The following is a 12,061-nucleotide window of genomic DNA, read 5'->3' on the forward strand; positions in this document are numbered from 1 at the left end:
CAAGGTACATTTAATCATTCAACGTACTCAGATGGAGGGAATTTGGGTTGCATTTTCCATGAGCCTTCGGCTAGCAGAAAATTTTTCAAAAGGTCTTGAACAATCCCTTAATTCTTTCCGCCTGGGATTCAATTGCGCCAAGAGGACTAATTGTGCTAAAGCTGTAGAAGTGTGCTCTGCTCTCTGTAACGATACAAGCTGGATGTTGCTGGTGCGTCCTGGAAGGAGGTTACTCGGCTGTAATCTGGGTTAGGCTTTAGGGAGAATTCATCCTCAGAGTTGGTCACTCCCTCATCGAACACGAGATAACATAAAATGCTTCGCGTTTTTAACAGGACAGGAATTCTCCCTTACAGCTGACTTGTGCCAGGGGATGTAGCTCAGTGGTAGAGCGCATGCTTCGCATGTATGAGGCCCCGGGTTCGATCCCCGGCATCTCCAAGGCGATTATTTACATTAGCTTTTGTTTAATTCAGCCTCTGGCATAGAATATAAGGGGAAAAGAAAAGAAAAGAAAAGAAACGATTTTAGTCCTTTCACATGTTTGCCATTATCATTTCCTTTAAATCCATCAATTCCCTGTCTTTCTGTTTTCTTCTCTTCTATCTGGTTGACTAGCCACAGGCCATATTCCTGTTTCCTGGAAACTTCCAAGATGTTTTATTATGTGGTGAGTAGTACAAAGTCAGAGGGACAATTCAGAAATGTACTATTCTTATAAATGCATCCAGAAAGAGGGAATACAGCTGAATATTCAAGACTATTTTAAGATCCACTAAATGAGACCCTAATCCATTCTCAGTCTCCAGTGAAAAACAATCAGTAAAATGTAATATGTCGACCTTAATCCATTCCCAGTCTCCAGTGAAAAATAATCAGTAAAATGTAATATGTCTCCGTATCATAGTTTTTTTGGGAGGTGGGGAAAGTGGAGTAGGATGGAGAAGAGGAAAGTAGCATGCTTTTTTTTAGTTTTAGTATTCAGGTGGGAGTTGCTTTCAACTTAAGGTCCACTCTAGCACCTTAAGATAATGTAGATCTTGTCCTATAGTTACTAACCTGGTAACCATTTTCTCACTGCAGCTTTTCAAGGTTTATGTGTGGGAGACCTGGTCATAAAACATTTGGGACATCTGAGAAAGTAGTAAAGGTTAGAAATAGCCTGTGGAAATGGAAGGCAGAGTTGGTTAGAAACTCACAACAGGTGGAACGCCGTGGCTCATGCCTGTAATCCCAGCTACTCGGGAGACTGAGGAAGTAGAATCGCTTGAACCTGGTAGGGAAAGGTTGAAGTGAGCCAAAATCGCACCACTGCACTCCAGCCTGGGCAAAAAAGAAAATCATAACAGATTTCCTGACAACACTGAGAACCCCGCTGAGGTTGCATTCTGGGCAACTGTAAGTAAATGAGTTTTTAGGTTTATGTTATTTCTACATTGCACTTATGTTCATTCCTTGATTCCTTTGAGTGCTTTGGAATATTGATAGTAAATTTGCGCTATTGCTTCAGTTCACATTTAAAGATACACCAAAAATGCCAACGTGTATTTCTCTGCCATTGTTAAGAGGAAATAATTAAACATGATAAACAAGAGAGGATCACAATAATAGTGAAATATTACAATGAAACATTATAAGAGGAAATAATGAAACATGATAAACAAGAGACAATCACAATAATAGTGAAATATTACAATGAAACATTATAAGAGGAAATAATGAAACATTATAAACAAGAGAGGACACAATAATAGTGAAAGATTACAATGAAACATTGTAACAGGAATTAATAAAACATTATAAACGCAAGGATCACAATAATAAGGAAACATTACAAAAAAATTAGCCGGGCATGGTGGCGGGCACCTGTAGTCCCAGCTACTTGGGAGGCTGAGGCAGGAGAATCATTTGAATCTGGGAGGTGGAGGATTACAATCAGACTGGAATTTTACCAAGTTAATTCCATAAATAATGTGGAAAATGGATTGGGAATGGTGGTGAAATAAGATGAAAAAAAGACTAGTTCAGATATTACTGGAAGAGTCCAGATGAATTTTGGTGGGGACTTTCACTGAGAAATAAATTTCAGAACGTGAAGACCTGTCCTATGACCATTCTTTAGGAAACAGAATAAGAGTAGTCAGAGGCTGGAACTTTCCCAGGGGCCTGAACTGTAGTTACTGCTGACTTTTTCCAAGAGATTGATATCCAGCAAGATCTACATCAAGGATGAAGCTACCTGTCTCAATCTCTTAATTTCTCAATTAACCTCATTCCCACTCAGTTTTCTACTTCCAATGGGATCTTTTGGGCTGTGGGGACTATTTAATTTACTTGGAAAACATTTGATTCGCTAAACTTACTGTCTCATATTCCTGCTATCCCAGTTACCACTCTGGATATATGTCCCTCTAATTCTCCACCTATACCTTCATCTCCATAACCCTCTGTTCTTCTGTTTCAATGATGTAGACTTGCAATTTGTCTCTTTGCATATTTCAACTCCACTCTTTGTATCTCACATTTCCATGTTAACAACCACAATCCTTAACTACTCATCCAAATGTTCCTGCATTAACTTAAACCTAGATCTCCCTAATGCATTGCTATTTAAATTAGAAACTACACATTCTCCAATCTCAGAATCAGGAAATAGGTTAGTTCCTTCTGAGGCCACATTCCAGTTTCCAAATCATTGCATTTCGTTTTATTTTATTTTATTTATTTATTTATTTATTTATTTATTTATTTATTTATTGTTTTGAGACGGAGTCTCGCTCTGTAGCCCAGGCTGGAGTGCAGTGGCCGGATCTCAGCTCGCTGCAAGCTCCGCCTCCCGGGTTCACGCCATTCTCCTGCCTCAGCCTCCCGAGTAGCTAGGACTACAGGCGCCCGCCACCTCGCCCGGCTAGTTTTTTGTATTTTTAGTAGAGACGGGGTTTCGCCATGTTAGCCAGGATGGTCTCGATATCCTGACCTCGTAATCCGCCCGTCTCGGCCTCCCGAAGTGCTAGGATTACAGGCTTGAGCCACCGCGCCCGGCCTTTATTTATATTTTGAGACAGAGTCTCACTCTGTTGCCAGGCTAGAGTGCAACATCCAGCTCACTGCAACCTCCGCCTTCCAGGTTCAAGCGATTCTCCTGCTTCAGCCTCCCAAGTAGCTGGGACTACAGGTGCCCGCCACCATGCCTGGGTAATTTTTTTGTATTTTTAGTACAGATGGGGTTTCACCACATTGGCAAGGCTGTTCTCAAACTCCTGACCTTGTGATCCGTCTGCCTTGGCCGTCCAAAGTGCTGGGATTACAGGAGTGAGCCACCGCGCCTGGACTTCTATCTGCATTTTAAAAACCCTGTTCTGGGTTGGGCACAGTGGCTCATGCCTAGCACTTTGAAAGGCCAAGGCAGGCAGATCGTTTGAGCCCAGGAATTTCAGACTTGCCTGGGCAACAACATGGTGAAACCCTGTCTCTACAAAAAACATACAAAAATTAGCCAGATGTGGTGGCATGTGCCTATAATTCCAGCTACTTGGAAGGCCCAAGTGGGAAGACGGCCTGAGCCTGGGGAGGTGAAGGCTGCAATGAGCTGTGATTACACCACTGCATTCCAGCCTAGGCAACAGAGTGAGACCCTGTCTCAAAATAAAAACAAAAACAAAAAGTCCTATTCTGGCCACCTGCAGTGTGGTTCATGCCTATAATCCCAATGCTTTGGGAGGCCGAGGAGGAGGGTTGCTTGGAGCCAGGAGTTCAAGTCTAGTCTGGGCAGTATAGGTAGACTTCATTTCTAAAAAAAAAAAAATTAGAACAACCACTCTCCCTTAAGAAAAACCCTGTTTCTGGGAGGCTTTGCTTTATGAAACACAATCTCGGCCGGTGCGGTGGCTCACACTTGTAATCCCAGCACTTTGGGAGGACAAGGTGGGTGGATCATCTGAGGTCAGGAGTTCCAGACCAGCCTGACCAACATAGAGAACTCCTATCTCTACTAAAAATACAAAATTAGCTGGGCATGGTGGTGCATGCCTGTAATCCCAGCTACTCCAGAGGCTGAGGCGGGAGAATTGCTTGAATCCGGGAGGTGGAGGCTGGGGTGAGCCGAGCTTGCACCATTGTACTCTAGCCTGGGCAACAAAAGCGAAACTTCATCCAAAAAACCCAAAAAAACCCAAAAAAACACAATCTCACATTTCTCAGCAAGAAAACTCTTCCTAATTTAACGAAGACCTGGTGCCTGGTTTCTTCCACTCGCCCTTGGTGACTTCAGGGTCCATGTGGACAGATCATCCAGCACCCCAGGTTCTCATTCCTTTCTTCTCTCTTTTCCCAGTAATCTTTATTTCCACTCTATTTAGTCACTTGCACACATGGCCATGCTCTGGACATTGTCATGTATCAACATTATGCCAAAAGAATAAATCCATCAATATTATGCCAAAATAATATAATCTAGTATAGAGTAGTTTATAAGAACACAGACTCTGGAATGAGAATACTCATGTTTAAATCTCAGCTTTTCTACTACTGTGAGATATAAGGCAGACCATTTAATTGATTTAAACTTCAGTTTTATCATCTGTAAAATGAGGAGAAAATGATGCCAACTCACAGGACTTTGTGAATTTTAAATAAAATAATACATTTAATAGTTTCTAATTATTAATAACTGACTATGGTAAGAACTCAATGAAAATTAAATATATAAGAATCAATTGGCTGGGTATGGTGGCTCACGCCTGTAATCCCAGCACTTTGGAGGCTGAGGCTGGTGGATCACCTGAGGTCGGGAGTTTGAGATCAGGCTGACCAACATGGAGAAACCCTGTCTCTACTAAAAATACAAAATTAGCCAGGCATGGTGCTGCATTCCTGTAATCCCAGCTACTTGTGAGGCTGAGGCAGGAGAATCGCTTGAACCTGGGAGGCAGAGGTTGCAGTGAGCTGAGATCGCACCAGTGTACTCCAATCTGGGCAACAAGAGCAAAACTCCATCGCCAAAAAAAAAAAAAAAAAGGGCGGGGCTTGGCGCAGTGGCTTACGCCTGTAATCCCACCACTTTGGGAGGCCGAGGCTGGTGGATCACCTGAGGTCAGAAGTTCTAGACCAGCCTGGCCAACATGGTGAAACCCTCTCTCTACTAAAAACACAAAAATTAGCTGGGCATGGTGGCAGGCACCTGTAATCCCAGCTACTCAGGGAGGCCGAGGCAGGAGAATCGCTTGAACCTTGGAGGCAGCGGTTGCAGTGAGCCTAGATTGCGCCATCGCACTCCAGCCTGGGGGACAAGAGTGAGACTTCATCTCAAAACAAACAAACAAACAAACAAAACACAAAAACATAAAAAAGAATAAATTAAGTTAAAACTGATAGAAGGACTTGTGACAACATCTTAGAACAATATACATGCTCAACAAATGTTAGCTGCTATTATTATTAATATTACTACTATCTGCATTATTTCCCTGTAACTGCCCCAAATATAATGACTTAAAACAACACAAATTGACTATCTTACATCTCTGGAGTTCAGAAGTCTGAAATGGGTTTCACTGGGCTAGTATAAGGGTGTCAACAGGGCTATATTTCCTGTAGAGTCTCTAGGGAAGAATTAGTTCCCTTGTCTTTTCTAGCTTTAGAGTCTGCCTGGATTGCTTGGATCATGGCTCCTTCCTCCATCTTCAAACTTCCAATCTCTGACTCTGACCCTCATGCCTCCCTCTTTCACTCATAAGGACCATTGTGATTACATTGTGCCTATCCAAATAATCCAGAATAAATGCTCCATCTCAAGGCCCTTAAATTAATCAACCTGCAACGTCCCCTTTGTCATGTAAGGTATCATGTTCACAAGTTTAGGAATTAGGACATGGACATCTTTGTGGAGGGTGGGAGGGCATTAGTCTGCCTACCATAGTATCCCTAATCTACTCTCTTTTCTGGCAACCTCATCCAGTTACTTTCTCAACTTCCGTTTATCTACTGAAATGCAACTTCAATTTCCTTAACATTTTTTTTCTCTCTGTGGATTCTTATGTTCCTACCTTTTCTTCCTTCCATATCCAGCTTAGATTCCTTGTTCTTTCCCTTCAACTACATTTCAGCAATGTCCTCATACTCCTTTGTTTCATAGTGAACATCCTCCCTCAGAGTTCCAACTGTAGATGATTCCATATGGCTCTTATTCACTCCACACAGACTGTTGGGTGGTCTTAGAGAATATCACACCACGGTGAAGATTAGTACCACCCTAAATAAGGAGTAGGCCTTCCAGTCCAGGACGCCTATGCCCACAACCTCCCCTGCCTTCCCACCCACCACAAGGCCTGGAATGCTCATGCTGCTGTTACTCCTACCCCACCTATTTGAAATAAAAGCAGAGGCCAGGTGACTGCTGCACACTCTTCTAGGGGTGGGTCCAAGGGGCAGTTCTGTACTCACCATCTCCTCCTGCATAGGAATTCAACTTGGTATCATCTTCAGAGAGGAAAGAAAGAGCAAGATTAGTGAAATAATTATGGCCTTTGTTACTTTGGGTCCAGATAGGACTTTTGGAAAGTTCATTCCAACCTTTCATTTTAGAGGCCAGGAAACCTAAGTACAGAGATGAGAGGTGACTTACTTGTTCCCTTCAATGCTACCCCACTCACTTGCATTTCCCTAATAGGATTCATAGTAGCTACTTCAAAAAGGCTTCACTTCCTCAAGATATTTAATCCTGCTTTCTATACCTTCAGCTGATGACTTTGCCTCCTACTTCAAACTTAAAAATGCCATCAAATGAAAACCATCTTAACTTCCTTCATTAACTTATAAATGTACCTATATTTGTATACATCCTTTTTTTTTTCATTTCTGTCTGCTAAAATAGAATAAATATCCCTTGTATCAGTGCTACCCAAGCTTTAATGTTTATACAGCATCACCTGTGAATTTTATTAAGATGAAAATTCCGTATGTCTGGGGTAACCCCTGAGGTTCTATGTTTTATTTGTTTGTTTATTTATTTATTTATTTATTCATTCATTCATTCATTTAGAGATGGAGCCTTGCTCTGTCTCCCAGGCTGGAGTGCAGTGGCACAATCTCGGCTCACTGCAACCTCTGCTCCCCAGGTTCAAGCGATTCTCCTGCCTCAGCCTCTAGCTGGGATTACAGGCGCGTGCCACCATGCCCAGCTAATTTTTGTGTTTTTAGCAGAGACAGGGTTTCAGCATCTTGGCCAGGCTGGTCTTGAACTCCTGATCTCATGGTCCACCCATCTCAGCCTCCCAAAGTGCTGGGATTACAGGTGTGAGCCACCGCACCCAGCTGAGATTCTACATTTATAACTAGCTCTCAACTGATGCTGATGCTGCTGGTCTCTATGCTATACTTTTAGTGGTGAGAGCTTAAAGTGTCCACAGCTAGTTCTTAAAAGGTCCTCAGGCCATCTTGTCCTGCATTCACAGGGAATTTGTGCTGTCAATTATTCCTGCTGTCTCTATCTTCACCCTGTCCTCTGCTGGTTTCTTTTTATTACTATTTAAAATAGTTCAAGTCTCTTCATATTAAAAATCTCCCCTGGCTCCACGTTCTTCTGCAACCACCACAATTTCTCTTTCCTTCCAATTCCAGTCACATTTCTTGAAATGAATATTTTTACTCTGTGTCTCCATTCCTCATCTTACTCTCATTTCTCAATTTTCTGAATATAAATTTGATTCTTAGACTTGCAGTGAAATGACTCTTATCAGAGTGACCAATGATTCCCATGTCTCTAAATCTAATGAACTTACTAGCCTTCACTTTACTAAACTCATTTTATCATTTGACACAAATGATTCTTGCTTTGAAAGAGCCTTGTCTTTCCAATACAATATATTGCATTGATTTCACATAAGTTATTTGTAAAACTTCTGTTGTTGTTGTCAAATGTGAGTATTGTTTAGAGTTCAAATGTAGGAATACTTTCTTCATGCTCTACACATCCTTTCTAAGCATTCTTATATATTATACTTGCTCTGCATATCCTCTGTACGCTGCTATTTCTTAAATATATATATCTTTAGTCTCTACCACCCTCATAAGTGTTAAGTCCATATAGCCTACAGCACATTGCCACTGTATTATTCCACAGGCACTTTGCTGCCTTCCTCCCACACATATCTAATTAACCACCAAGGATGCTCAATGCTACCCTTTACTATCTCTCAAAACCATACACTACTTTCCCACTCATTTAATCTAGTTTGCATCTCCAGAAATTCTTCTAACTTATTGTACATATTCATAAGTCAATTTCCCTTCTGTCCTTGTGATGGCCTTTTCCGGTAAGGACCTCAATCCTGGTTAAAACTAATGATGCGGGCTGGGTGCGGTAGCTCACGCCTGTAATCCCAGCACTTTGGGAGGCTGAGGCTGGCGGATCACGGGGTCAGGAGATCGAGACCATCCTGGTTAACACGGTGAAACCCCGTCTGTACTGAAAATACAAAAAATTAGCCGGGTGTGGTGGCACACGCCTGTAATCCCAGCTACTTGGGAGGCTGAGGCAGGAGAATCGCTTGAATCTGGGAGGCGGAGGTTGCACTAAGCCGAGATGGCTCCACTCCAGTCTGGGCAACAAAGCAAGACTCCATCTCAAACAACAATAACAACAACAACAACAACAACAAAAAATCCCAAAACTAATGACGCGTCTAGTCCATATGAGTGCATGAGAAGCTCTCCTCTTAGGCCTCTGCAGATCTCATAGCCTTCAGTTAACACAGGTTAAGAGTTTAGCAACTAATTAGAGGAGTGCTTATTTACTAAGATAAGAAAGAGTGAAGGGAAGAAGTTTGGAGGTAAAGAAAAAACAAGGCTTTAGTTTTGAACATATTGAGTTAGAGATGCTGATTAGATATTCATGTGGAGATGTCAAGCAGGCATGAGATCTGTGGAGGCCAAAGGGACAGCTTTTATTTTCTGAGAAACAATGTAGAGACTGGGAAAATTCAGTCTTCCCAGTGTTTCTTCTCAATCAGGTTCACTCAAGCAAATGAGGGATTCAAACTTGCTTAGTTCCAATTGGTTGATACAGCTGAGCTCTGATTGGACAAGGCAGCTGAGCCCTGATTCGGTGACTTTTAAGCCCAAAACTACAAGTCTTGTTGATTGGATGTTTCTAGGTGGTTGACTGCGGATTTCTTGCTAGTTTATCTTGGCCCTGGTTACGAGAACTACTCTGGTCCAGGGTTGCAAAGCAGAATGTTTGTCACGGGTCGTGTTTTCTGAGAACCCAGAGTGTAATGACTGTTCCCTCACCTGGACCATGGCCTCTGGACCCTGTTAAATTTTGAGCTGTCTGCATTAGCCACAGGGAGTGCGGGTATTCTCTAGACTGAGGCCACTTCACAGCTGAGTGTTATCTTTTCTCTGCTGTCCAACAGAACATCACATCTATTTTATGTCAAAAGTGTATCTGGAATCCACCCACACCTCTCTTCCACTTTAAACTACCTAAGCCAAAAATATTCACTCAATAAATGTTGACTAAGCACTATGTAGTTGCTGGTACTCGTCTAGAAACTGTAGATACAATAGTGAACAAAGACAAATTCCCTCCACTCAATGAGCTTACATTCTGGCTCAAAAAATTTCCCAGGCGTGGTCGTGGGCGCCTGTAATCCCAGCTACTCAGGAGGCTGATGCAGGAGAATTGCTTGAACCCAGGAGGTGGAGGTTGCAGTGAGCCGAGATTCCGCCATTGCACTTCAGCCTGGGCAAGAAGAACAAAACTCAGTCTCAAAAAAAAAAAAAAAGAAAGAAAAAAATTAGCCAGGCATGGTGGCATGGGCCTGTAATCCCAGCTACTTGGGAGACTGAGGCAGGAGAATCGCTTGAACCTGGGAGGCAGAGGTTGCAGTGAGCTGAGATCTGAACTTCAGCCTGGGCAACAGAGAGAGAGACTGTCTCACAATTAATAATAATAATAATAAATTTAAATATACATATATTACATATCATTTCCTACCTCAAATTCTGTTTCAATTAGCATATGTTTGCTTCTATTAACAGAAAACCTGACCATCAGTCATTTAAATGAGAACGGTTTATTAGTACCACATAGCAAGAGGTCAGAAGGAAGGGTTGACAAAGCACCTTAACAACATCATCAAGGACCTAGACTTCTCGAATCTTTCTGTTAGAGGAACCCCTGCTTACTAGGCCTCTGGTTTAATAAAACATGACCAGAATGAAATAGCGAGACACTTACAAGTTATCTATAAGGTTAATACTCATGATCTGAAAATAGTCACATTCTAATCTGACCACCAATTGTAATTGCAGAATATTTATGGTCATACAGAACACCTCCCACCAAGCCTGCAGAATGTCGAGATGTCCTAAAAGTGCAGCCCACTTTACTGAAAGATAATGTTAATGAGCAGGCTTAATGAGTTGAAGGATTAATGGTCATTGATAGAAACAGTAGCCCCTAACTTTGGTGAGCACATCTACGTATTACAAGTTTAATTATAACTCCTCATAGTTTTTTGTGTTTTCTTTTTTCTTTCTTTTCTTTTCTTTTTTTTTTTTTTTTTTTTTTGAGAAGGAGTCTCACTTTGTCGCCCAGGCTGGAGTGCAGTGGTACGATCTCGGTTCACTGCAACCTCCGCCTCCTAGGTTCAAGCAATTCTCCTGTCTCAGCCTCCTGAGTAGCTGGGATACAGGTGCACACCACCAAGCCTGGCTAATTTTTGTATTTTTAGTAGAGACGGGGTTTTGCCATATTGGTCAGGCTGGTCTCGAACTCCTGACCTCAGGTGATCTGCCCGCCTCAGCCTCCCAAAGTGTTAGGATTACAGGCGTGAGCCACCACGCCCTGCCCCTCATAGTTTCTTATAAGTGAAGAAACTAACAAAGGATAGTATGTTCCTCCTCCTGATTTCTGACACCCTACTCTGTAATGGAATAGTTTCTAATAAACTTGCCTCTTTCACTGTGCTCCATGACTCATCTTGAAGTCATTCCTGGGTGAGATCCAAGAACCCTTTCTTGGGATCTGGATCAGGACCCTCTTATTCCAGCGACATTTTCATTCTGTCATCCTTAAGTGTCAAGAGTGTCTCTTTCATGATCACAGCAGCTCCAAACACTGTGTTTTGTCTTCAAAGTAGTGTTTCTGAAGCAAGAAAGTAAAGGCAAAAGCAAAGAACATTCTCCCTTAGCACATTTGTCCTCTAACAAGATAAATACTTGTCCCAGAAACCTCTCAGGAAGGCTGTACTTACATTGCATCAGCCACAACAGTGTCTCATACTCATTTCTAAATCAATTGCTATAAAAAAGAAATAGATGACAATGACTGAATAAGCGTTTCTCAGGACAGTTCCACTTGGACATTTTTAGAGGGGTTGGTTTTCACAGAGACTAGTGGCTGCTACAGGCATCTAATTTAAAGGGGTAAGAGTATCTTACAAATAAATGCAGCAATTCCTCATAACAGAAAAATTGCTGTACATTCTGCAAGACTTTTATATGGTTTCTTGAAAATTCATGTAGGTAAGAAAACAAACAAACAACTAACCTGTTTATAGTTTCCGAACCTTTGTTTTCTGTATAAATACAAAGTTCTTTATTTCTGAACAATTGCTTTGTTCAAAAAAATTGTTTTCAAAATTGTTTTCAAAAAATTTTGTTCAAAAAAAAAAAAAGGTTACCATATTAACAAATCAGTTTGTCAAGGCAAGCATGGCTCTTGGCTTTAAACATCCAACACTACATACCTGTGCCTTCATTACTGTTTTATTCAAACTAATTCTTTTGAGAGGTACAAGAACTTGACTGTATCGTGTTTTCTAAAATAGTCATTTATTTATTTTGCTGAGAGTATTAAAAAGATTGTCATTCCTAATCATTTCCATAAGGAAATATATGTTGTCTTCTTACCTGTTTTGAATTACTATCCTTTTATTTCTCATATGTATACCAGTTAAGGAGTCTTATGAATTTGAAAGGAAAATTGTATCTGTGTCTAGTTTAAATTAACTATCACTTTTATTTCAGGATATTAAAGAATGTGCTGCAAAAAACT

The 12,061-nt window shown here is 41.4% G+C and overlaps 1 non-coding gene across 1 annotated transcript; it reads left to right on the forward strand.

Moving 5' to 3' along the window:
- Positions 1-369: 369 nt before the first annotated feature.
- On the forward strand, positions 370-441 carry TRNAA-CGC (transfer RNA alanine (anticodon CGC)). The gene has a single exon. It is a non-coding gene; the product is annotated as a tRNA-Ala (tRNA).
- Positions 442-12,061: the final 11,620 nt, after the last annotated feature.

Source organism: Macaca nemestrina, chromosome 5 (genome assembly GCF_043159975.1).
Source record: "Macaca nemestrina isolate mMacNem1 chromosome 5, mMacNem.hap1, whole genome shotgun sequence".
Lineage (NCBI taxonomy): Eukaryota > Metazoa > Chordata > Mammalia > Primates > Cercopithecidae > Macaca > Macaca nemestrina.